Below are 25,950 nucleotides of genomic sequence, written 5' to 3' on the forward strand. Positions count from 1 at the left end.
GCCTTCCTACTGGGCATTGCTACAAGGAAGGTTAAAAAATAGAAAAAAGGGAAAAAAAAGGTGGGGAGGAGAATTGAGGAGGGAGAGGAGATGAGCTGATGCACAAATGAGAAATCATATTATGCGCAAACAGAGAAGTCGTCTGAATATCACTGAAAGAGACCTTCATTTGTTCCTTACGAAAATCGAACCAGATATCAAATATATAGTCTCGCAGCATCAACCTCAAGGATCTCATTAATCACTAGTAAAGGTAATTTAAATTTACTTTATTGTTTTCTCATTAAACTTTATAAAGTTAAAACCTTATAAACCTGCATTAAGTAGAAATAAAAAGATAAATGTACGTACATTTTTTTTTTTTTTTTTTTTTTAAACACCCTCCTTTCTAAAAAATATTCTGCATTTACACGAAAACTGGTGGGCGGTAAGGAAATTTTTTCAACCAAAAAGATGCATTAGTGGGCGGTAGGTAAAAAAAGGTTGACTACCACTGATGTAGAGATTGTGTCATGTAATTATTAATTATATAATGGGAGTTGTAATTCCACATCATCTGGAGAGCTATGTATTGGCCGCCTCTGTGCTGCCAAAACATCACATGAAACAGATGATTGACTCACGGGAACTGGCTACTCTGGGTAAAACTGCCTTTTGACACTTATTGTCTAACAGAGTTTATTTATACTACTATAGGAAATGTTGGTGTAATAATCTGATATCATTGCCATTTAGCTCCTTATTAAGTTATTGGTTATAAAAGCAAGTATTTTACTTGAATTTATATATTAGGTCATTCTTAACCTTTCATTTCATCTTTATATACCAAATGAGATGGGTGCCAACGCTTTAAATGGTTTTTGCCTCCATTGTGTAATTTGAATGATGTAATTCACAGGCTTATATAATGTTTCCAATAAGCCGCAAGATGCGGATACTTGCCAGAAACTGAAACAAGACAAAATAGAACTTTGGTAGGAAAGACAAAAATCTAATGCATTGACAGCTACAGTGTGATGGTTATAGCCGCGGATTTAGTATATTTTTGTATGGAGACCATTAATAGACCACAGAGAGACTCTACTTTCTGCTGATCATTAGAGAACTGACCACGGCAAGTATAAGGATTTTAAGCTACATAGGTGAAAGTGTATTTTGCCTCCCACCTTCAAACCCTTCACACTAACCCTCTCCCCCCCCCATTCAATCCCACCCCCCCCCCCCTCCAACATCCCTCCCCCCTATTGTGTTGCTCTACCAAGATATCATGAGTAAGCTGTCCAGCACCCAAAATGTCGGAGTGAGACTCACAAAATTGTGACTACCACACCTGCATTGCCTCCATACAGGGATGGATTTACTTTTAATTGGCCTTTAGGTGCAGCATTTGGAAATCCCAATAAAAAAAAAAAAAAAAAAAATACACATACATTCTCACGTACACACAGATTCTGGCACACACACATACACATATAAACATTCTCACACACAAATTCTCACACACATGCAAGGAGAGCCACTATAAGGGCTTCATTGAACTGGTGCTGATGATTTTGGAGGGCTGCCCATGGAAAAAAATATTTTGTGACACTATATAGTCATTATTTGCCTCATCAATAGGGGAAGGGAAGATGGTTTGTATTGCAGCATCTTTACTGCAAAGGCCAGGGGAGAGGGAAGTATCAGGGTGCTGCATATTTCCATGGACTATAAAGCTGCAACTCTGGGCCAAGATAACTGCACATGCACCAACCGGTTCACTTGCTAGGGTGAACATGGGGTAAAGTCAGGTACAAACACAGTCATACTGACGTATTTGTGGATCCCAAGGAAATACTGTGTGTCTATCCTGGTTATGTTTCCAACCACAAGCCTGCCTGTAAAAATGTGGGCTTTTTTTGTCTAAATTAGGAGACCCCAAAAAATTGAAATCCTTAGCACTTCCAAATCTTTAAATGCATTATTACCATGGCTGTTAATCTCACCTTGGATTATTCTATACATTATGTATATGCCTCAATTGACGGGGTGCTCGTTTCTTTCTCTGACCTCAAGGAGACTTATAACCCTCAATCTAAACTGGTCTGTATATACATATTTAAAATGTTGTTACTGAACATGTTCAGATGGAGTTGGAAGACAGCTCTCTTTCCACAGGGGATCTGACTAACTTTTATATTTAGTGCCAGGATGCTAAGGCCCAAATTCCCTTCCTTATGTTATAAAGTTCTGTTAAAGGCAAGAAACTTTCATATATGTCCCAATGGGAGGAAGAAGTGCCGGTAACACTACCAGTATCACACTGGATTAAATTGACGAATGCCCTAAGGGGCTCCACAAATAGCAATACACATCTAGAAAACCATTGCAAGCTAACATATTAATGGCACATGATCCCTGCAAGGCACCATCAACACTAACAATAGTGACAATACCAACATATGCAACAGAAATACTGTTTAGACACAGGTATGGACATCCACGTCATGTGCACACTGTACCCACAAATTGGATGGATTTGGAAGAAAGAAAGTAAAACTGTCTCCTTTAAAATCAAAGGGTGAAGAGAGAATCTTATAGCTGCAGAGGTTGTTTTTTTTTTGTAAATTGTTGATGGTATAAGTATCTGCATACGTGGTCATTGTTACGTGGGACCGTATTGCGCCAGTTACCTCTGCAACGAGCATGGGGTACTACAGTGCTTTGAGTGGTTATTTATTGTTCTCTTTGCACTAAAGAAATGTTACAGCAAATTCTATATTCCAACTTGTGAGCTTAATAGACCTGTAAAAAGCAGAATTTTTTTATATTGCCAATACAATATGTTTTCATTTATTTTATACTTTCTTGCCCCTTTAAACTTTTGGAAACTATATATGCTTATTCAGAATGTGTGAAGCAGATTCTAGCTTATCCAACACGCTATCTTTACAGTTCGGAAAAGGCAAGCCATGCAAATAGTAAACCATGCAATATGAACGACACGGAATCTCTATGATTATTTATGCATAATTAAACAATAAGATCTCCCTTGATAACAACAGACCACTGGGTTAGTACAAACCCAAATATAAGAAATTATATATGCGTTCTGGATTAAATAACAATGATGTATACATAAGGTTTTAATCAATTTTGCTATGACAAAGATGAACATTTTAGACTTCTCCCAGATGTCTAACAATATGTATTCATGCAACATTTTGGATCCTATAAAGAAGAGCAAACAAACTTTATTAATGTTTCCACTTCTTCCCCTCCCTGCAAAATCAAGGGTGCTTTGAGTGTATGGACGCATATGGCTATCGCCCAAGTAAAGATTCCTTTACAGGGCTGTAATATGATTTGCAAATCAATGTTAAACCAATATTTATGAGTATCTGACATGGCAAAATGATTTGCTATATGATAAAATAAAATACTAATAAATAAACAATTACGTGTTCTAGTCACAAGGGCAGATTCATAAGGCAAACATTCAGATATTTCAATGTTTCCATTTAAATCTGAGATAAATTTACTAAATAATCAATCTACTAACAGTACCTGAGTATTGTCTTTGTGTGTAATGGATGCATTGTATGTTTCTCTGTGTGTAAGGGAAGCATGGTGTGTTTCTGTGTGTGTTTCTGTGTATGTATAGGGAAGCATTGTGTGTGTAGTGTGAGAGAGAGAGTTTGTGGGGTAGGATAGGGGCTGAGTCCTACCAGCCCCTTTGTGCTTCTCTTCCTCAGTCTCTCTCCCCTCTTGTCCCTTGTCCCTTATTGCTCTCCCCTCCCATCCCTTGGTGCTCCTCCCATCCCTTAGTGCTCTCTCCTACCCCCCCACCCCCATAGAGCTCTCCCCTGCCCCTTAGTGGTCTCTCCTCCCCTGTCCCTTAGTGAACTCTCCTCTCCCCCACCCTATTAGTGGTCTCCCCCCCAGCGTTTTTTACTCTCCTCCCCCGCCTCCCTTAGTGTACTTTCCTCTTCTCCCCCCTTTCAATTAGTGATCTCTCCTCTCCCCCCTCCCCCTAAGTGGTCTCTGCTCTCCTCTGCCCCCCATAGTGGTCTCTCCTCCCCCCCTTTCCATTAGTCATTTCTACCCCCCCCTTCCATTAGTGGTCTCTCCCCTCCTCCCCCTTTACATTAGTTGTGTCTCCTCTCCCCCCCTCCTCCTCCTCTAGTGGTCTTTCCTCTCCCCCTTAGTTGTCTCTCCTACTCCCCCAGCCTTAGTGATCTCTTCTCTCCCCCGTCCCTCTTCCCCCTTAGTGGTCTCTCCCCTCACCCTTAGTAATCTCTTTTCACCCCCCTCCCCTAGTGGACTCTCCTCCACACCCCCTCCACCATCCCCTAGTGGTCTCTCCTCCACCCCCCTCCCTCCCTGGCCCGGGCAGTGCTGCAGCTGCCTGAGGCTCTCTATAGAGCACTCAGGCGGCTGCAGCATGAGGAGGGCCGGTGCTCCCGGCGGTGCCCCTTCCTAAGTCACCTATAGGAAGTGCCGGCCCTGGCTGTGGTGAGATGGACAAGAGCTCTAGAGGGAGGCACAGGGGCTGTTGTGGGGGGCACAGGGGCTGTGGGGAGAGGCGCAGGCCCTGAGAGGGGGACACAGGGCTGTAGAGCTGGGGCTGGGGACAGGAGCTGGAGGGGGGACAGGAGCTAGAGAGGGGGGACAGGAGCTGGAGTGGGGGGGATTCAGGAGCTGGAGTGGGGGGGACAGGAGCTGGAGAGGGGGGGGACAGAAGCTGGAAATGGGGTCTGTGGTGAGGAGCGGGGCACAGGGGCTCTAAAGGGTGATTGGAGCTGTGGCTATAGGGGGACCCAGGGAGGGGCTATAGGAGGGGCACAGGGGCTGTGGTGGGAAAACAGGAGGGGGAGTTGGACAGGGGCTGCCAACAAAAACTGGACTAAAAAATAACAAAAACAAAACGTATCCCTCAGGCTTACCTTAGGCCAGGGAGGGGTGAGAGAGTAGCTGGAGCCTGCAGCCATCACACAACAGCAATTGAAGTTGTCCGGCCCCTCCTGATGATGTCAGGAGGAGGGGGCGTCACTTCCACTGCTCTTCTCCCATCCACTGGGGAGTCTGGGAGAAGAGCAGTGGAAGTCATGCCCCCTCCTCTGGACATCTTCAGGAGTGGCTGGCCGACTACAATTGCTGCTGTGTGATGGCTGAAGGCTGCAGGGAGACAGGTAATTAGAAAAATCTGTGTCCCTAGCCAGAAGCAGGGGATTCGGATTTTTGCACCCTCCTGCTCTGGCGCCCTAAGGCCGCTGCCTGTGCCGCCTTATGGACGCACCAGCCCTGCCTCAGGGTTAGTTGTTTGTAAGTTGTAAGTATATGAATAGTATCACTGAAATATTCAAAAGGAATTTTACTATTATTGGTCATGATTTAGTGGTATCACTGGGTCTGCCAGGGCCCATTCTAGGTGCTCGTTCTATAACGATGAAAGAGGTGGTTGAGGTGGTAATCTGTAGATTGTCCTGTAGCCAGCTTTGAATGGTAGAGGGAATGTCAGCAGGTTTCAGAGATTCAGGGAAACCCACAAATCTTGATTTCTTCTACTTTGATTTTTGAGATCATCCAATTTATCCTGTAAAGATGTTAAAGTAGTGTGTTGTTGTTGTATTGATTGCGGTTGGTGTAGTTTGTCTTCGGTTGCACTCTGTCTAGTTTCCAGTAGGGTGATTTGGTTAAATTATGATTAGAATAAGTGGACTGCATTATTCATAGATTATTTAATGTTCTTAAACTGGGAGTCAGAAATTGGTTTAACCCCTTAAGGACACATGACATGTGTGACATGTCATGATTCCCTTTTATTCCAGAAGTCTGGTCCTTAAGGGGTTAAAGAGATTACATAGTTACATAGTTACATAGTTACATAGCTGAAAAGAGACTTGCGTCCATCAAGTTCAGCCTTCCTCACATGTTTTTTGCAGTTGATCCAAAAGAAGGCAAAAAAACCCAGTTTGAAGCACTTCCAATTTTGCAACAAGCTAGGAAAAAATTCCTTCTTGACCCCAGAATGGCAGTCAGATTTATCCTTGGATCAAGCAGTTATTACCCTACATTGAAAGATTATATCCTTGAATATTCTGTCTTTGCAAGTATGCATCTAGTAGCTGTTTGAACATCTGTATGGACTCTGATAAAACCACTTCTTCAGGCAGAGAATTCCACATCCTGATTGTTCTTACAGTAAAAAACCTTTCCTTTGCCTTAGACGAAATCTTCTTTCTTCTAGTCTAAACGCATGACCTCGTGTCCTATGTAAAGTCCGGTTTGTGAATAGATTTCAACACAATGGTTTGTATTGGCCTCGAATATATTTGTATAATGTTATCATATCCCCTCTCAGGCGACGTTTTTCTAAACTAAATAGGTTTAAATTTGTTAACCTTGCTTCATAGCTGATATGTTCCATTCCTTTTATTAATTTTGTAGCCCGCCTCTGCACTCTTTCTAGTGCCATAATATCCTTCTTTAGAACAGGTGCCCAAAATTGCACAGCATATTCAATGTGTGGTCTTACCAGTGATTTATAAAGAGGCAAAATGATATTCTCGTCCCGAAAATGAATGCCCTTTTTCATGCATGACAATACCCTACTGGCCTTGGCCACTGCTGATTGACATTGCACATTGTTGCATAGTTTGTTGTCTATAACAATTCCCAAGTCCTTTTCGGGTGTTGTTATCCCTAATTCGCTTCCATTAAGGGTATACGTTGCTTGTGTATTCTTTACGCCGAAGTGCATAACTTTGCATTTTTCAACATTAAATTTCATCTGCCATTTGAGTGCCCAGTCCTCCAGTCTATCTAAATCCCTCTGCAGCAAAGTAAGATTAGATGACTCTAGGGCTGTTTCTGAATATTCTTGTGAGATGATGGTCAGTGTTGCAAGGGGTTATTAAAGATCCTTTTGCATAACAGAGGGGGTTGGTGTGGAATGTGGATGGTTGTGTGGATTCTATAAGACATTGTTTCTTTGGGGGTCTTTGAGGTTTGCTGTTATGGCTCTTAGAGTAGGATTTGTCAATGAATTTGTACATGATGGAGAAGAGGAAAATAGTAGGGAAAACAGAGTAAGCAATAGGTGCTAGGAGAGAGGAAGGAAGTATCAGTCCTGCTTTATGGTTATAACAGATATGGGAAGTGTGAAGGAGTTAAAATGAGACATGTTATAGATATGTGGACAGATATGGTGCAAAAGTGGTTTGATTATGTGAACTGAATCATTTTGTGAGAAGTATAGTGTGAGAGAGTGCGTCATAGTAACTGTAACGTGTAATAGCTTGAGTGAGCATGGAGAACAGAGAGGAGTACTTAGAGGGAAAGATCAAGATAGAAGGAATAAAGTAGTGATAGTTTGGATAGCCGTCTGGAGTATGGAACGGTGTCATGATCTAGCTTCCATATCAGGTGTGAAGTAGGCAGAGTGAAGATAGAAAAGTTTATGAGTTATCTTGCTTTTAAATGGAGTAGGAGCAATTCCTAGCTGTTCTTCTGGGACTTCTAGGTCACTCAGGGCAAGGCTTTGGAGGGATGTAACTTTAACAAAACATAGTTGTACCAGATCCAGGGGAGGCTGGTTAAATGGAGGAGGAAATGTGTCCCTCGTCTAAAAGTAAGCTGAATGGGAGGCTTTAGTTCTGGGTGTTTATAACGAAGACCAGAATAGTCAACCAAGATATTTACAGTACATATGGAGAGACACAATTAGGCTTTCCAAGGTGTATGGAGAAGAAGCTCTTGGTAAGTTGATCCCACTGCAGCCTCAATTAGGACGTGTATTTGCTTTCCAGCCCTGTAATATGGTACCTGATGCGGTCACCACCACAATGCATTAACAAGGGAAGACTTGATGTTCAGAACTCGCTAACAGGTCCGGTATTGAATGTCAGCTTGACAACTAATGCCGAGGCTAGGCTGTCTCGGCCTACTTCACAGGGCTTGACTTCTGGCCAGCAGTGCTCTGGATGTTGTTGAGCACTCCTATGTTCCAAAGGCAGAGTGATCTACTGTTTGGTAAAGGTAGGGTCAATATCTGCCGTCTGTATGTGAGTAAGAGCCGCTAGGGAGCTGGATTTCTGCGGATTGTGAATCCACTGCAGAACAGGAAGTTGTGTTGGTGAATTTAACATGTATTAATGATGGTTTATATTTTTAGCTTTCTCTCAATTGTTCATTATATGGACCACTAGTATTTTTTATGTAATCCTAAAAGAACCAAAGGAGGGATAGGGTGATCTCTGAGTATAACCTTAATCAACCCTTTAGCTGTCCATCAGTGGAATTGTCTCTCGAAAAAAGGTGTTGGGTACATAGGATCCTAAAACAGGTGAATTAAAGATTATAGCATGGTTCAAAGTGTGAGTAGCCATAGGAGAGATCCTAAAATCAGCAGGAGATCTCTTAGGATTAGTTCCACTCATGTGGGGTACTAGAGGACACCTTTAGCCTGAATTTTCAGCAACTTTTTAAACTCTGTCATGTTTTTTCATCTCTCGCTTTTTGTCAGTTTTATCCCTCTCAGATCAGTGACAGTAAGTCACTCCCTTACACATAGTGTGGTCAGCAATTGTGGTTGGGTGGATATATTTGGCCATCTTCGCCTATTGTGCTGATCATAATGGTGAAAACATGTTTTTCAGGTATGTATAAATCTACATATTTTCCGATATTTTAGCCAGCACATGTATAGATTACTTAAATACCTCTGAATAACATAGTTCCTTTAACAAAATAAAGCAAAGAACATGGTAGCTCTGAACAAAATAATTAGCTGGAACTACAACAATTTAACTGTACTTTAGCCAATGTCCTGTTCTAAACTTTACATTAAAAAAAACTGAAGCTAGCAGTCAGGATATGTTGATTTTTTTTTTTTAAATAAATATATTACAAACCTATTGCTTCATCTTCAGAATATAATATATCACATTTACCTAAAACTATGTTGTATTTACTGCCATTCTAAATGGATTTTGCATTGAATTTAACGCAAAATGTTCCTTATAACAGTTATCCTATCATAACACACAAACGTTCTGTTTTTTCTCAAAAACATAACAGAATGTATGCTTATCCGGTCTCTTGCACATTCATCATAACTTGACTATATCTCATCTAGATAACTCGGCCCCGTCTTCAGAATCTGGTATTTGTCACACAAAAATACATTTTGGTTCTTAACATATGAACATGTAACATATAAAAAAAATATATTGAAATGCAGAGTTTTTCTTATATTATAGAAAAAAACTTGCTATCATATACATTTTCCTTAAAATAGCTTTAATAAAAATAGGTTTATTGTTTTATTCAACTCTTTCTTTTTAAATGTATGTCCCTAATAGTTTATAATAACTGTAGTTAAAACACATAAAAAAAAACACTCCATCTTCAATGGGAGCTCAGCTTTTAAACCAGCTTTTGGAACAATTTACTGCCTGGCTGACTATATAGAGAGAGTCATACAATATTAATAACTGCAGGAATAGGGGGCGGGGCCTGACTGGCAAGCTGGCCAGACGTGCTTCTGAGAGGTCCTGCAAATTATTGAAAACACAGCTCTAAAATCGACTAAAAAACAGCATTTAACAAGCACAAAAAGCTAAGAAACAGCACTGCAGGCATCCCCTGTGACAGGGACTCACAGGATCCCACACTTTCCGATCCAAGAGGCTTGATATGCCCTGAGGCCTTGAGGCCTACCAGAACGGCGGGCTCGACTACGGGAGGAGGCGGCCGATCCCCCGTGAGAGAACACGCTGTCCAAAGGCAGCCGCACTCACCCTGCTACCCCCCCCCCCTTTGGACCGGTGGGGTTTATCCCGGTCCCCACTGGGCATGGCACCACCCTGTATAGCCCGCAACTACCTTAGCCTTAAACCGCGTGGCGGTCCCAAGATGGCCGCCACGCAGAAGCCCTCACTGCAGCAGACAGACAAAGAGACTCAGGACTGGATGCGGGGCTTTGAGGCCAGATTCAACAGGATCTGCCGTGATTTCTGGGACCGCATAAACAGCAGACCCAGGATCAGTGTCTCACCTGCCCAAGACCATTGCAGTCAGCGGAGGCCGGTCACGGCAACACTGCCCCAGCCCTACGCATCGAGAGGCGAAGCCACAACGAAACCCACTGGGAACCCTGATACAGAGGCAAAGGAGGGAAAGCAGAGGCAGGCACCCTGGGCCCGACCAAACCCCCGACGACACGGTACGGTTCGGAACGGCTTGGGAGGCCCCCGAGCACACCGTCCAAGACTCCACAAGGCCCCCTCTCAGCACACTGAAAACTTCCTGGCACGAGAGAAACCTGCAAGAGGACCACAATCACCCACCTTACCTCCTCGCGGTAATCACTGGGGGCGATGTGAGGAGAGTCGAACCCAAGCCCACAGACCAGCGGGTCGACAGACAAGCACCTGTGCTCTGAGAAGCCCTGACCCAACACATGGAACATGCCCCTGTACCACTAGCAAGGCGTGGGAACGCACCCACACCAGAGAAAGGTGGCCCCTTCACATGCAGAAAGGTGGACATGTATCCTGCAAAGCACGCAGCCTGCCAGCACTGGGTATTGGCTAAACGAACCCATGTAGGTCACCTAATGCACAGTCTAGTTTAAATATATTACATGATCGTGAAGGTGCATACTATATGCAATGACTCTAAGATCTCTGCCATAATCTTGAAAATTCAGGACTTTATAAGATCTAATTCAGAGGAATAACCCAGTAGCCGTACAACTCAATTATATTCCATCTAGCAATAATCATTCTCATGTTATCTTGCTATCGTGTCTAGCCACCTCTCCTTTCAAAACACACCTCTTATCCTGTAGAGCCCAGCATGCTCAGACAGTAACTCTTGGTCTTAATTATAAGTACAGTGCTATACAGGTCTACTTAACTCTTGTCAAATGCAGATAGCATAGCAAATAACCAGTATGTACTGTTATAAGCAACTTGCCTAGGTTAATTATTTACTGCGTGTCATGCCATATTTGTTCCTCCTGACTACTAAATTTAAAACTGTGCAATGCTACCAATGCCATACTGATGTCTTTCTATGTATACCGTTCAGTTTAAACTTAGGTTAAGCCATTAAAACAGGGCACTCTAGCTAGCTAAGCAATGTTTAACAATGATTAATTATTAGTATATACTCTCTGTATGTTTGCAGTCTTAAGCCTGATGATCATAACGTGAACCGCTACAACAGACATACAAAGTTAGCGTGTATTAAGCTTATTTACACATCATAAAAATTGTGCCTATTTCCAAATGCCATGCAACTGTTAACATATACCGGTTTTGAAATCGCCTGTAATTGCTACCGTGGCATTGTAAACATTTTTTTTGTTATTCCGTGCACAACAAAAATAAAGAATTTTAAAAAAATAAAAATAAATAAATAACTGCAGGAATAAGTCACTTTACAGTTATTGAGTAAGTTATTATATATGGCAAAGTACCATGGTCCCCAAAACATTTAGCTCACAAAATGGGTTCGAAGAGTGCAGCTCACAAAATGGACTCCCACAGATAAATGTGTGTGTGGTGTTTGTGTGTATAGGTGTTTGTTCACTAAATCATATATTGTGTACAATGGACAAGGGAATTAACATAAATGAGGTATTAGCCCAACAATGGTACAAATGCAATCAAATGGGATCAGATAAGAGGGTAACCCTGGGGAGTAGTAATAGAAAAGATAGAGAGAACAATATGTGCCAAATATGTAATGAATGGAAAATCTGTAAAATTCTTTATTTGTCAAACTAAAAAACACTTGCACACTTCCTACAACCACCACATGTGTGGTTATAGTGTGGCAGTGTACAGGTAAAGGACTAATTAAACTAAGTGAGGATAATATACGGTGGGAGGGGGAGTGAACAAAACAACATATACACGGACAAAAGTCTGAGTAGGGACACAACTCTGGAGTTAAGAAATGCACCCCAGAAATAGAAGCTGTACGGTGCCCTATGTACAAGGTTAGGTATAGGATACACAATGAAGAATATAAGAAAATACAGTATCTGTCTAAATTATGTTACAGTGATCTGAAGACTGATACAAATGTGTCGATCTAATGTAACAAAATCTAATTCACAGATACTCGGAACAGTAGGTGCCGTATGAATAGCATTAGCGCAGTGCCATGCTCTAATCCTCAAAGATATCTCCGTATGTGGTACACAATGACATGAGAATAGGTTGCTGGGTTCCTAGCCAGCATATGGTAAAACACCAAGCTGCGATAGATCGGGCAGAGAGTAGAGTATATGCGTTTCTCTATGGTGAGTATCTACTATAGATGTGGTAATATCTGTGATTTAATCACTGATGTAATATCTGAATGAAGAAACATAAATTACCCATAAATCTCTACCAGGTTGCTAATGTCGTAATTCTGAGCGTATTAGCAAAAAAGTGTATCCGCTTTGCTATGTCCGGTTTAAAGAATATGAAAAGTTAACTAGAATTTCTCTAGCGGCAGCATATAGCTTTAATAAGCAATAAAATAGCTGTCTGTAAAGAAACCAGAAGCATAACCTACTAGAATGGATACACGATTGTCGAGCGTGTTGGTAGTAGAGTGCCAGAAAGAGAAAAGACTAGTCTGTGCCTTCGAGGGCACCTATCTACAGAAGAAATTGTAACTGGCTGTCTCTGCTAAATAATAATAAAGCATCACAGATGATCCCGAGAGTGAGGGGTACACATGCACTAGTCTGTGCCTTCGAGGGCACCTGTTTCTAGCTATTAGGCAGACTAACTGGCTATCTCGTCTAATATAGCAGTGTGTGAACCGGTCCTGAGGTGCGCCTGGATGTTGAATGACTAAAATAGGTAACCAGATGCAAAGTCGCATAGAGTATCGGAGTAACACCAAAGGAGGACGGAGAGTTTAGAGCCTCGACGCACGTTTCGTCGGACTGCGGCTCATCAGGGGGAACTGACTCCCTGGTGTGGTACGTTTAAATAGCCCGCCCGTGATCCTGATTCGGTCAGCCGTAAGGATGATGACGTAAGACTCAATTGAGATGTACATAAGCTCAGAAGGGTAAAGGAAGTGGGGGGAAAGGGAGGTGTTATTATTAATTTATTTATTTATAAAATATTTTACCAGGAAAGATACATTGAGATTTCTCTCGTTTTCAAGTATGTCCTGGGTCCACAAATCATTGCATTGTTACAGTTAGAGTACAATAAAATACAAATACAATATTAATATACAATATATACAAAATTTAACATAGAACAGGTAGGAAATATATAATCAACAATGACAGGTACATTCTGTTTTCAAGTATGTAGAGAGGGATCTCTTAAAGGACTTTAAGCTTAGGGAAGATTTTAATTTGTGCGGGAGGTCGTTCCACAAATGCGGTGCTCTGTAGGAGAAGGAGGATCGGGCTGCTTTCTTTTTGTATTGAGGTAGACTAAGTAAAGTGTTGGTACTGGATCGGAGGTTATAGGAAGTGGGAACAGCCGGGGAAAGCATTGCGTTCAGGTAGGGTGGGAGTTTCCCCGAAAAGCTCTTAAACACAAGGCTGGAAAAATGAAGGGTGCGTCTGGATTCCAGCGACAGCCAGTTTAGTTCTTTTAGCATGTCACAATGGTGGGTCCTGTAATTACATTGTAGCACAAATCGGCAGAACGAGTTATACAATGTGTTGAGTTTATTAATGTGGGATTGCGATGCATATACTACATCCCCATAATCAATGATTGGCATTATTGTTGTCACAATGTAGCATTGAATGAACATTTGTATTATCCAATGTTCTATACAGCCATGATAAGGTTATATGCCCTTAGTGTACTAGTTAATGGAACAAATATATAAGTTTTGATCCTTCAAAGGTTCGTAATGAGCAATTCCTATTAAAATAGAATAATTCTACTGTGAGCATAGTAGAATTATCACGCTTTCAAAAAGCTAATGTCATCTCAAAGTTATTATTGTGGTATCCTTATTTCGCTGATAAGATATATTACGTGCGCTGCTTAGATATTGGAGGATTAGGTTGTGAGGGTCAGGATTTAACTGGAGATAAATGCTCCTAAAACATGTAGGTGTCTGTTATAGGAAAGGTGATTCCTGACTATCAGTGAGTCTTAAAGGGGCCATGTCCTTACAGATTTGCAGGGAGCTCAGGCCAGAAGTAATTGCAAGTGAATTTTGTAATTTAGAGAAAATATACATATCAATGCAATAAAAGTAATGTCGATAAAACTAAGTATAGGTTTGACAAAAAAAGTATTTTACAGATTTTCCATTCAGGGAATTGACGTGTTTTAGAGCAAAATAAACAAACTAGAAAAAAACATTAAAGACAGAAAATATTTCCAATTTGGCAAATTTAGGTGTAATTTGCTATTTCATTTTCATTTCTCTACAATTCCATGTTTATATTGTAGTAAGCATCATTCAAATAGTTTATTAAATAAAAACAAGCAGCCACATTCATAAATTAAAGTGAGAGATACTCGAACATTTTTATCTAGCCCTGACTGGAACCATTAACACATTGGACCAGTAGATGTCTTGAAGAGGATCCCAGAAGTTTGATGTTTCCCATAAGACAAACATAAGAGAAAAAACATATAAAAAAAAAAAAATTACTGACCTCTGAAAAATAAAATAAATGAATGTGTCAAAAAGACACTGTTTTACTCACTGCGCGTGTTCCAATTGAAGCTTAATTTTCATAGAGTGTAAAAGCCATTTCTGGGATATATGATAATGAACTGCAATTCTGCTCAATGAGAGAAAGAGTGAGGTTAATGTGCTGATCTCACTGCTTTACGGAGGTTATGAACAGAATGTTCTAGTGCATTAAAAATACAAATAACCATATATAAACACAAGTTCTTCATCTTAAGATTTTTATGTGCTAGAAAATAAAAACGCTTTTTTCTATTATTTATCTAAATGTATTATTTTCTCACAACACATACACTTTTAGTATATCTAAGTGTTTATTCGCTAAATAGCAAGGAGATGAAAAACTTGAAACATTTAGGCCAAAAACAGTTACGATGTACTGAAATATTTAACTCAATGGCATTGAAGCACAACCATAAATGTTAGACGTCAAGTTATGCTAAGAAAAAGGTTACTCCTCTGTCCTTTTAATAGTGTGAGAAAGAACAATACATCTAACCTTGCTTAAAAACTACTTTGTAAAAACAAATGTAGAAGATATGACATTTCAGTCAAAATGTGGCCATTAGAAGAGGTCGTAAAAAGGCAGAGTTCATGCAACGGTGAGGTCAAATGAATGTGATCAAATCAGGCATCATTCAGTCAAAGTCAATTTGACAATCCATAGGTCAATATCCAAAAAAGTAACAAGAAACCAACAAGTGCAATACAAGTTTAATAGAACCCTACTATTAAATGAATAATTTAGGGATATGGGCATCATCGGAATACAACAGGGTGAAAAGTTCACACCAGCAGGTTCTTTTGATGTGATCTTAAAACATATGTTCTTTATAAGACAAAATAGTACCAAAGCAAGTTCACGCTCCCACTAGTGTGCTAAGAGAGTTATGGAGCTCAGCAAAGCCAGGATTGCCACAAATGGTACACAGAAGTTCTCAGCACAAAAAGTCTAAAACTGTCCAATCCTTAACCCATTCAATACTGAGCACTTAGTAATGAAGAATAACAGCCAGTGGCATACACACAATCCATGGGGCCCCGGTGCAAAACTGATCCATGGGCCCCCCCCTCCATCTCTTCCCCCCACCCCCGACAGACACACACACACACACACTTACATACAGTCACACATACATACAGAGAAACATACATACAGACATACAGAGACACATGCACACATAAAGACACACATACATACATAGAGACACACACATATAGACACATACAGACAGACACAAACACACAGACAGACACACATACATACATACAGACAGACACACACACAGACTCATATATACAGACCGACACAGACAGACACACACACACAAGACACACATACATACAAACAGACAGACACACACACATACATACAGACACACAAACAGACAGACATATACAGACAGACACAGACACACATACATACAGACAGGGCCACACACAAGACACACATACATACAAAGACACACCCATACATACAGAGACAGACACACATACACACAGACAGACACACATACACACAAACAAACACACACATGCACAAAATGTTTAAATCACCCTCCTGTTTCCTACCTTTTAGGTGCAGGAGGGTGACTTTCCCTGGGGTCCAGTGGTGGCTCAGGTTGATGGGAGTCAGAGTTCCCACTATGACTCCCTCCTCTGCTTCCTCCCGAGCGGGCTCTGTGTGATTGCTGGGAGGAGTGACCAGGGCAGTCACTTCCTCCCAGCATGTGATGTCATCACAGGGGGCCCAGTCACGCTGTTAAAGCACCCAGCGCTGACCGGCCCCCTGAAAATCAATACCCATCAGGTGGCCCTAACATCATGGGCCACCTAATGGACCCCTTGAAAGAAAGCCCCGGCAGTTTGCAGCGCGGGCCTGGGTCACAAAACATGACAGCTGGCACCTGGTTGCAGGGGTTGCGACCCCTATATGTACGCCACTGATAACAGCATGTTGGTTGTCACATTGAAAAGCAAAACACATTTATTTCAATAACAGAACACAAAACTATTATAATGAATATTTACAAAAAATAGCAATTTTGTGCATTGATTGCTGTGTTGGACATCAGGAAAAAAAAAACAAGTAGCCTTTAATGTTTTTATTATTATTTTTGATTTTCCCCTATTGTTGATTGTAGCGGAGCTGCAATATTAAATCCCACGATCTCCACTGGTATAGAAAGTAATCCAAAGTAAAGCGCTGGAAAAGAAGGCAATATACCAAATCCCCCAGTAACCGGACGAAACACAGTTCTGGGAGTCAACTGAGGTTTTTATTCACAAGCTCCAGTATTTATGTGGTTCCCCATGCAAGGGGTTTCCTAAGTCACATTACAGGGGTATTACAGTAGAGGACTACATGGGGAACTGAAAATACAGAGCATTTCTCCCACCATGCACTGCTGCACGAGAGGGATACTCCCACTAGAATATCCTGTTAAGTGGATTATCCCTCCGTACAGCAGAACCGAAACATAAAACCGAACCGAACATAAAAATCCATAACTTTAGCTTTATTCGTGTGATTATAATAAATGACTGTTCGGTAGATAGCTGGGGTCTGAACGCATACTTCGTGCAAGTACCGCTCAGATCCCAGCATAAATAACCAAACGGCGCCCAAAAACATACTTTAAATCACATTCTCCTAAAAGTACCGAACACCGATTGGGAAACACAATATTGAAAGACCGGAGCTCCCGAACGGCCTGGAAGTCCAGCAGTGTTCGCACCGTCGAGTAGCCGATTTTAGTTCCAGGCGCTTGACGACCAAACACCGCTGGGTTAACAAAGGATCCAAGATGGCCGACCGCCGCGTGGTCGGTAGCCGAACGACGGCCACCCAGGAAAGTAATTAACCATTGATTGCAACAATGTTGCAATCGGCTAATGGGAGCCACACGACCCTCTGTGTGTAGGCTCCCGTTCGGTACTTTATTCATTTCACGAACAGCATGTAAAGTCACTGTTCGTGAAACGACCATATGAATGCTAGCGGCTTTTGGCCGGTAGCATACGAATGCTCTATTGAACACCATTACAGGCATACATTTAAACACAGAATTCCAGCGGCTTTTTACAGACAACCTTTAAAGGTACAGTAATATGATCTAAAGTGGCTAGGTTTGCCACATTGATATATATAGGAGGATAGATAGAATACAGCAGTTTGCCATACTGCAATCTTGGAAATACCAATGTTTTTCAAACACCACTTACTATAAGCATCACTGGATTTAAATAAAACATATAGTGAAATATTAAAGATTTGTTATGGGCTCGGCAATAGACTTTACCCTTGTATTACTTTAATTAGCTTTCATCAACATTATTTTAACATAAAAATTGGGGAAAAGATGGAAGCCTAAGATTAGGGAATTCACTCATTCTGGGGATAACCCAGGTAACTAGGGAAGTAGTAATGAGAGATAGTGATATCGCGAACATGACATTTTCCGTTCGCGAATGGCGAGCGTGAACTTCCGCAAATGTTCGCGAACGGGCGAACCGCCATAGACTTCAATAGGCAGGCGAATTTTAAAACCCACAGGGACTCTTTCTGGCCACAATAGTGATGGAAAAGTTGTTTGAAGGGGATTAACACCTGGACTGTGGCATGCCAGAGGAGGATCCATGGCAAAACTCCCATGGAAAATTACATAGTTGATGCAGAGTCTGATTTTAATCCATAAAGGGCATAAATCACCTAACATTCCTAAATTGTTTGGAATAACGTGCTTTAAAACATCAGGTATGATGTTGTATCGATCAGGTAGTGTAAGGGTTACGCCCGCTTCATAGTGACAGACCAAACTCACCGTTTAACGCACCGCAAGCTGTTGTTGTATCGATCAGGTAGTGTAAGGGTTACGCCCGCTTCATAGTGACAGACCAAACTCACCGTTTAACGCACCGCAAGCAACCGCAAACGGTCCATTTGCACAACCGCAAACTCCCCATTTGCACAAGGTTGGATACCAAGCTAGCCATGTCCCGTTCCTTGTCCTCACTGATGTCATTGAAGGTCTCTTCCTCCACCCAGCCACGTACAACACCAAGGGTCCCCGAAAGGTGACAACAAGCCCCCTGTATTTTTTTTTAAATGTACACTACTGTTACACCAGATATGAGTTGCACTGGTGTGACACTGTGCCCTGGCAGGCGCTGAAACGCACACGTGTGAAGGAAACTGACTGCTATTATATTACAGTCAAAAAAACGTTTGTTTTTTTTTAGATGCAAGCTATTGTGACACCAGATATGAATGGTGGCACTGGGACCACCTTAAAAATATTGGATATCGCTAAAAATCATGATCACTATATACTTTCTCTACAAACCTCTAAAACGAACCAAACTACTCATCCATCCGCTATACCACTTTATCCCACCTAGAACTAGTGCCCAGTTAAAATACTTGACTCTTACTTACCCACACTCAGTCATGCCACACACATTTCACCACTACTCTCACTGAATCCCTCTGACTACGGCTAAATTCATCTTCTATATCAGAACACTACTCCTAAGATTGGGTTGTATCCATGTCTCGGGTCTTTCATTTAGAATAGGGGCAGCTTCGGTCTCCTTCAACACTGACACTCCAGTGCATATTATTAAAAGATTGGGCAGATGGAAATCCTCAGTCTACAACCGATATATTCCTCATCCCGAGAAAGAAATGAGGAAAGCTTTTAATAGCTTTTAAAAGTTTGGCTTTGTAAATTTGATGCAATAAGTGTGTTTTTCTTTAATACCTTTTCACCCTCTTTGCATGAACCCGATTTACATATATTACTAATATGTTTCTGAACATATATATTATATTATTCACTCACTCACTCACTCACTCACTCTCTGGGCCGGCCTAAGACATCATGCTGCCTAGGTCCAACGATAAATGACTATGGGGGATAATGTATAATAAACACAGGTTACTGGCTATGGGGGGGGATAATGTATAATAAACACAAGTTACTGGCTATGGGAGGGATAATGTATAATAAACAAAGGTTACTGGCTATGGGGGGGATAATGTATAATAAACACAGGCAGGGACGGACTGACAGTGGCCTGGGCCCACGGGCAAAATTAGCAACTGGGCCCCAAGCAGACCGATATATATGCTGGTGTAGGTGTACCGTGTATTTGATTATATGTACGTGTAAAGTGAATGTATGTTTCTGTGTGTATATTAACTGTAAGCGCTAGTGTGAGTGAATATTTGTATGTCTTTGTGTGTAGTGTCAGGATATGTGAATTCATTTTTTTGGTTTTATAAATAGGGTAGTATTTTTTATGTGTTTGTGTAGCATAGCAGTTTGTATAAAGGGGTATTTCTGAATTTTGGCAATGAGTTTGTATGAGGTCCAAATTTTGCGTCTTAAATTACAATGCATCAAGTGTTAAATGTTACAACCTACCTTAAAGGATCACTATAATGTCAGGAAAACAAACTCGTTTTCCTAACACTATATAACCCTTAGGTCCACCCCACCCTCAGGGTCCCCTTCCCGCTGGGCTGAAGGGGTTAAAACTCCTTCAGCCACTTACCTCTATCCAGCGCTGGGCTCCCTCGGTGCTGGTGACCTCCCCTCCCCCGCCGACGTCAGCTTCATAGTGGAGTGGAATGCGCATGCGCGGCAAGAAACGTGCATACATTCAAACAGTCCATAGAAAATAATTTCTCAAAGCTTTCGTATGGACGTTCTGCATGATGAATGCGATTTTCGCATGCAGCGCCGCAGAAACGCCTCTAGTGGCTGTCAGGAAGAAAGCCACTAGAGGCTGGATTAACCCTGCAATGTAAACATAGCAGTTTCTCTGAAACTGCTATGTTTACATCTGAAGGGTTAAAACCTGGGGGACCTGGCACCCAGACCACTTCATTGAGCTGAAGTGGTCTGGGTGACTATAGTGTCCCTTTAACGGAACACTATAGTGTCAGGAATACAAAAGTGTATTCCTGACGCTATAGGTTTCTGGCCCCCCTTAAAAACAGGATTTACTCACCTTTTTTCCATCACCGACCAAACTCCTTGGCACAGTTCAACAATTTTAGATGATCTCAGCCAGCCCAATTCTCTACCCTAGGAAAGCACTGGAAGGCTATTGTGCATGTGCGGCAAAACACTATGCTGTGCCAATCAACATCTCCTCATAGAGATGCATTGGATCAGTGCTTCTCTATGACAAGTGTTCAGCGTCTCCATACGGAGCATGGAGATGCGGAATGTCAGTGCTGCACATTTTGCAACACCGACACAGGAAGCACCTAGATGTTCCTAGGCAGCAAGATAACATTGCTTTTTCTCTGAAAAGGCAGCCTTTACAGCAAAAACCCTGCAGGGGCAGACTATACTCACCAGAATAACTACATTAAGCTGTAGTTGTTCTGGTAACTATAGCGTTCCTTTATGGTTGTGCGTGCAAAGGGGTAGGGACTGCAGAGGGTGCTGGTAGGAAGGGGCTGCAGAGGATGTGGGGGGAAGAGGCTGCAGAGGGTACAGGGGGAAGAGGATGCAGAGGGTACAGGGGGAAGGGACTGCAGAGGGCACGGGGGGGAAGAGAGGCTGTAGTGGGTGCAGAGGGTAATAGGTGCTGTTGTGATTGTAAATGGAAATATAAGCTGTAGTAAGTGCAGGGAGTGTAGGGGCTGCAGTTGGTGCATAGGGTATAGAGGCTGTAGTGGGTGCCTGGGGGTAGGGGCTAAAGTGAATGCAGGGGGTGAGGGGCAGCAGAGGGTGCAGGGGTAGCAGAGGGTAGGATCTCTGCAGGGGGGTAGGTGACCCAGAGGGAGCAGGGGGGTAGGGGCTCCAGAGGGAGCAGGGGGGTAGGGGCTCCAGAGGGAGCAGGGGGGTAGGGGCTTCAGAGGGAGCAGGGGGGTAGGGGCTTCAGAGGGAGCAGGGGGGGTAGGGGCTTCAGAGGGAGCAGGAAGGGTAGGGGGCTTCAGAGGGAGCAGGGGGGGGTAGGGGGCTTCAGAGGGAGCAGGGGGGGTAGGGGCTTCAGAGGGAGCGGGGGTAGGGGCTTCAGGGGGGGGGTAGGGGCTTCGGGGGGGTAGGGGCTTCAGGGGGGGTAGGGGCTTCAGAGGGAGCAGGGGGGTTGTGGTGGCAGAGGGTGCAGAGGGGAAGGGGCAGTAGTGGGGGAAATATCATTAAAATATTGGTAATTTAAAAAAATTTAATGATTTAAAAAAAATTAAAGCCCCCCCCCCCCCCCCCTTACAAGTCTTACCTCTCTGGTAGTCCAGACATCCTCTCCTGGAAAGTCCCTCACAGCTCCAGCACAGGATCTTGACATGCTGTCTGTAATTCTGATCAGGGCAGCTCCGCACAGCTCACTCTGCACTGTGACTGGTGATGTCACTTCCTGCAGACCAAGCCGCACGGAGCTGCCCTGAGCAGTTACAGGCAGCTCAGTGAGGCTGTGTTTGGAGACAGGCACACTGAGGGGCAGCCTAGTAACCTGTGTTTATTATACATTATCCCTCCATAGCCAGTAACCTGTGTTTATTATACATTATCCCTCCATAGCCAGTAACCTGTGTTTATTATACATTATCCCCCCATAGCCAGTAACCTGTGTTTATTTTTCAAAGTGCGATGTAACCACAGTATTTGACGGTTTTATTTGACTCTCAGATTTGAAGTGATCCGCAGGCAGCAAATGTACTATTTAGCACCCAAAAAATTAGAATTTTTCAAACTGTGATGTAACCACAGTATTTGACGGTTTTATTTGACTCTCAGATATGAAGTGCATGCCACAAATGTACCTTTAAGCACCAAAAAAAATGTGAATTAGTCAAACTGCAATGTCACAGCAGTATTTGATGGTTCTATTTGACTCTCAGATCTGAAGTGCACGCCACAAATTTACTTTTTAGCACCAAAGAAATTTGAATTTTTCAAAGTGCGATGTAACCACAGTATTTGACGGTTCTATTTGACTACTATTTGACTACTTTTGAAATGTGATGTTACACCCTCTACTTACCACCTCCATATGACATGTAAAAAGAGTGGGGGCGGGCCTGACCGCCATGCTGACCGGTCGCAGGCTTGAGGGGCTCCGGTAAAACTTATTCCCCTAGGGCAAAATATCGGAGTTTACTACCTGCATCGAAGCCCAGGAGATATCCCATGTGACCGGGTCGCTGCCGGCGGCACTGCGGTCCCCAAGATCGGAAGCTCCGAAGCCTGTGGGAGCGATACGGGGCTTTGGGGCCTGTGTGGGTGAAGAGCGGGGCGGACGGCCGCCGTCCTGTTGGTGAGCCCGGCTGCCGTGTGGCGACCTGAAGACATGCCTCGCAGGTCCCGCTTCCCCCCCTTTGGACCGGGGGGGTTATCCCGGTCCCCACTGGGGAGAATCACGGCCTACCATCGGCCCCACACCAGGCTCACACGGCGCGGTGCACTATGTGCCTGAGCACCAAAATGGCGGCAATGTGACCAACGCTGATAACGCTGCCAACTTCGCCTGCCTGCAGACACCTCCGCCCATGCCCTGAACCAACCTACGGTACCTGACTCACTCACAGCAGATCCCTGCAGAAGCCCCTGCCCACGAACTCACGGATTACAACTGGCACCCACGGCTGCCTTCCACATCACAGCCCTACACCTGGACACTTCACCTCCCCCAGGAATCCCGTTGTTGGCCATGAATCACCAACCGAGGGCGCAAGTACCGGGCCCATACAATGCAGGGGGCGAGTGTCGGGGTCATATCAAGATCACACACCATGATGCGTCATGCTGCTGGAGGGAAACAGGAGCCGACCACAAGCAGACGACAAGGCAGCTCAGTCTGTAAACGTACCCCTGGAGACCACAGGCAAAGGCCAGACAGCATGCCCTGGCAACCTACTACACCTACTGGACGTAAATGAGCTCTGCTAGTTTTATTTTGATTTTGGCCTGTTGCCTTATGATATATTATGTTATTGCACTTTAAATGTTCCTGCTAGTTCAGGTGAAGTCAATACTGCGGTGACTTGTTTTATCATATCTGATGATAACCCAGGCTCAATGTACCCCTATATGCCTCTCAGAGGTGTGTTCATTTGATTAGCTTAATCTAAGGGAGAAATAGCCTCAGAGCATGTTCCTGGGTCACCGTCCCCAAGCGTAGAGCTCATCTTGTCTCTCATTACCCTCTAAGGCAACACTGCCTGACGCATACCTACCACTCCTGGCATGACCACCCTAGCGGCATGGGATGGAGGACACAAGTGGAAATTTTAATTAGTTCACATCCTAATTTAGTGTTTAACTTCCAGCGATGCAATGCCACCTTCTACCAAAGATAGCCTGAAAGTGCGTCCCCCCCAGTGGTCCTATAATGTGTTGAAGAAAGCTATAAATAATCATTTACAATTGCTATTGAGTCTAGACAGATTTGAATACCCTAAGAATCTACGTTATAATCTAACTCTATAATAGTGATACCAAGCATGTACCTACTCTTGTCTTTGTAACTTAAAAAATTGTGCATGTTTTCTCACTGCCTTACTGCTTACAAGCTGTGTATTTTGTCTCCTGTCACAAGCTGTTGCGGCGTGACAAGTTGTATGTAATTATCTGCACTTCAAAAATAAAGAATTAAAAAAAAAAAAAAAAAGAGTGAGGGTGGCTTTGTCATAGTTGCAAGCAGCCTAAAAATAATCTAATTTAGTATTCCTCACATATTGGATTATAACTTGGTGGCTAAATAATGCCTTGCCTTGGATTTTGGAACATGATACCTTCTCCAATTGATTTACAGAACAACAATATTGTCCTATCCACCATACAAACTTACTCCATATACCAATTGCCAGAGAATTTTAAGCATAATCCTTTACTTTTCTCTACTATTAAAACTTGGAAACTTATAAGAATTCAGCTTGACCTTCCAGATTCAACACATTCCTCTCTAACCTTTATTCCTACAATATCTTGCCTACCCACATTCTTAAAGCCTGTAAGAAAAGTGTTCCTTTTCTTACATGGATAATTGTTTAAATTATAATTGTCTAATGGGCAAAATATTTGGTTCGGTTCGGCACTTCCGAAATTAGGGATTAGGGGCTAGGTTAGGGGAAGCATTAGGGATAGGTTTAGGGGTAGGGTTAGGGCTGGGGTTAGGTTAGGGGTAGGGGTAGGAGTAGGGTTAGGGTTAGAGTCCTGTCATCATTCCCTTAATTTTGCCTCCCTCTCCTGTTTTGCCACTTTTCAGAAATCCGAAGCACTTCGGCACTTCTGAAATTCGTCACTTTGGCAATTCGGACATTCTGAAGCATGCGAAACGAATTGCACATGCCTATTGTCTAAATTGTCATCATCATAGAATCTTAACTTTACATGTAAACTTACCACCTACTGACGTTGATATTTTCGCTGCAATATATAAATAATTTAAACTCCTCCGGTTCCTTTATACCAAGAGATACATTGATGTATTGCACAAACTAAACTTGACAGACTCCTCTAAATGCTTGAAATGTGGGGAGGATGAGGCCAATGTATTTAATTGCTCTTAGGATTGTTCTAAAATAAGAGAATTTTGGAAAGAAATTCAATCTTATATTGACTACCCCTTGCACGTCTCAGTACCACTACAAAGACTATCCTTTATTTCACCAAATAAACCCACCTTATCATTATGCCAATTCAAATTAGCTTACATGTTTAAAATGGACTGGATGAAGACCTCCCAATCTATGGAACAAAGGTGTTTTTTTTTTTTTTTTAATTATTAGAAGGCCTATGTTCCCTACATTTAAAAAAATAAAAAAAAATAAAGACTTTATGAATCCCAACCCTACACCTTTTTTTATTTTATCATTATTTTCTTAAAGCGGCACAGTAACTCCCCACTGCTCATTTTTAATTTAACCCCTGCTGGTACCTTTACTGCATGAAAGTTTATACTGTCACTGGGCTTTAATGAACTGCACTTTATGACCGTCATGTGATCTTCTTAACAGATTAATACTGGTGGTTGGGATGTGGGGGTGGAGTTTGACGTTTAAACAGAGTAGATGCATGGTGCCTGAGCTCTTGCATCTGGGGCCAAGTTTGGGATCTGATCCCCGGCCAACCCACACTTGCCTTCATCAAAGGACACTACTTGCACTGGGGATTCCTGAGGAATGGATAGAGACATCACTCAAGCCCATATCTCACCAAAGTCGCATCTTACTGCAGAGGGGAGGCGGTTGCAAAGTCGCACCTTATTGCAGAGGGAGGCGGCTGATCCCTTCACTCTTAAGCTTCTGGCCAGTCCTGC

This window comes from Pelobates fuscus, chromosome 6 (assembly GCF_036172605.1).
Source record: "Pelobates fuscus isolate aPelFus1 chromosome 6, aPelFus1.pri, whole genome shotgun sequence".
Taxonomy (NCBI): domain Eukaryota; kingdom Metazoa; phylum Chordata; class Amphibia; order Anura; family Pelobatidae; genus Pelobates; species Pelobates fuscus.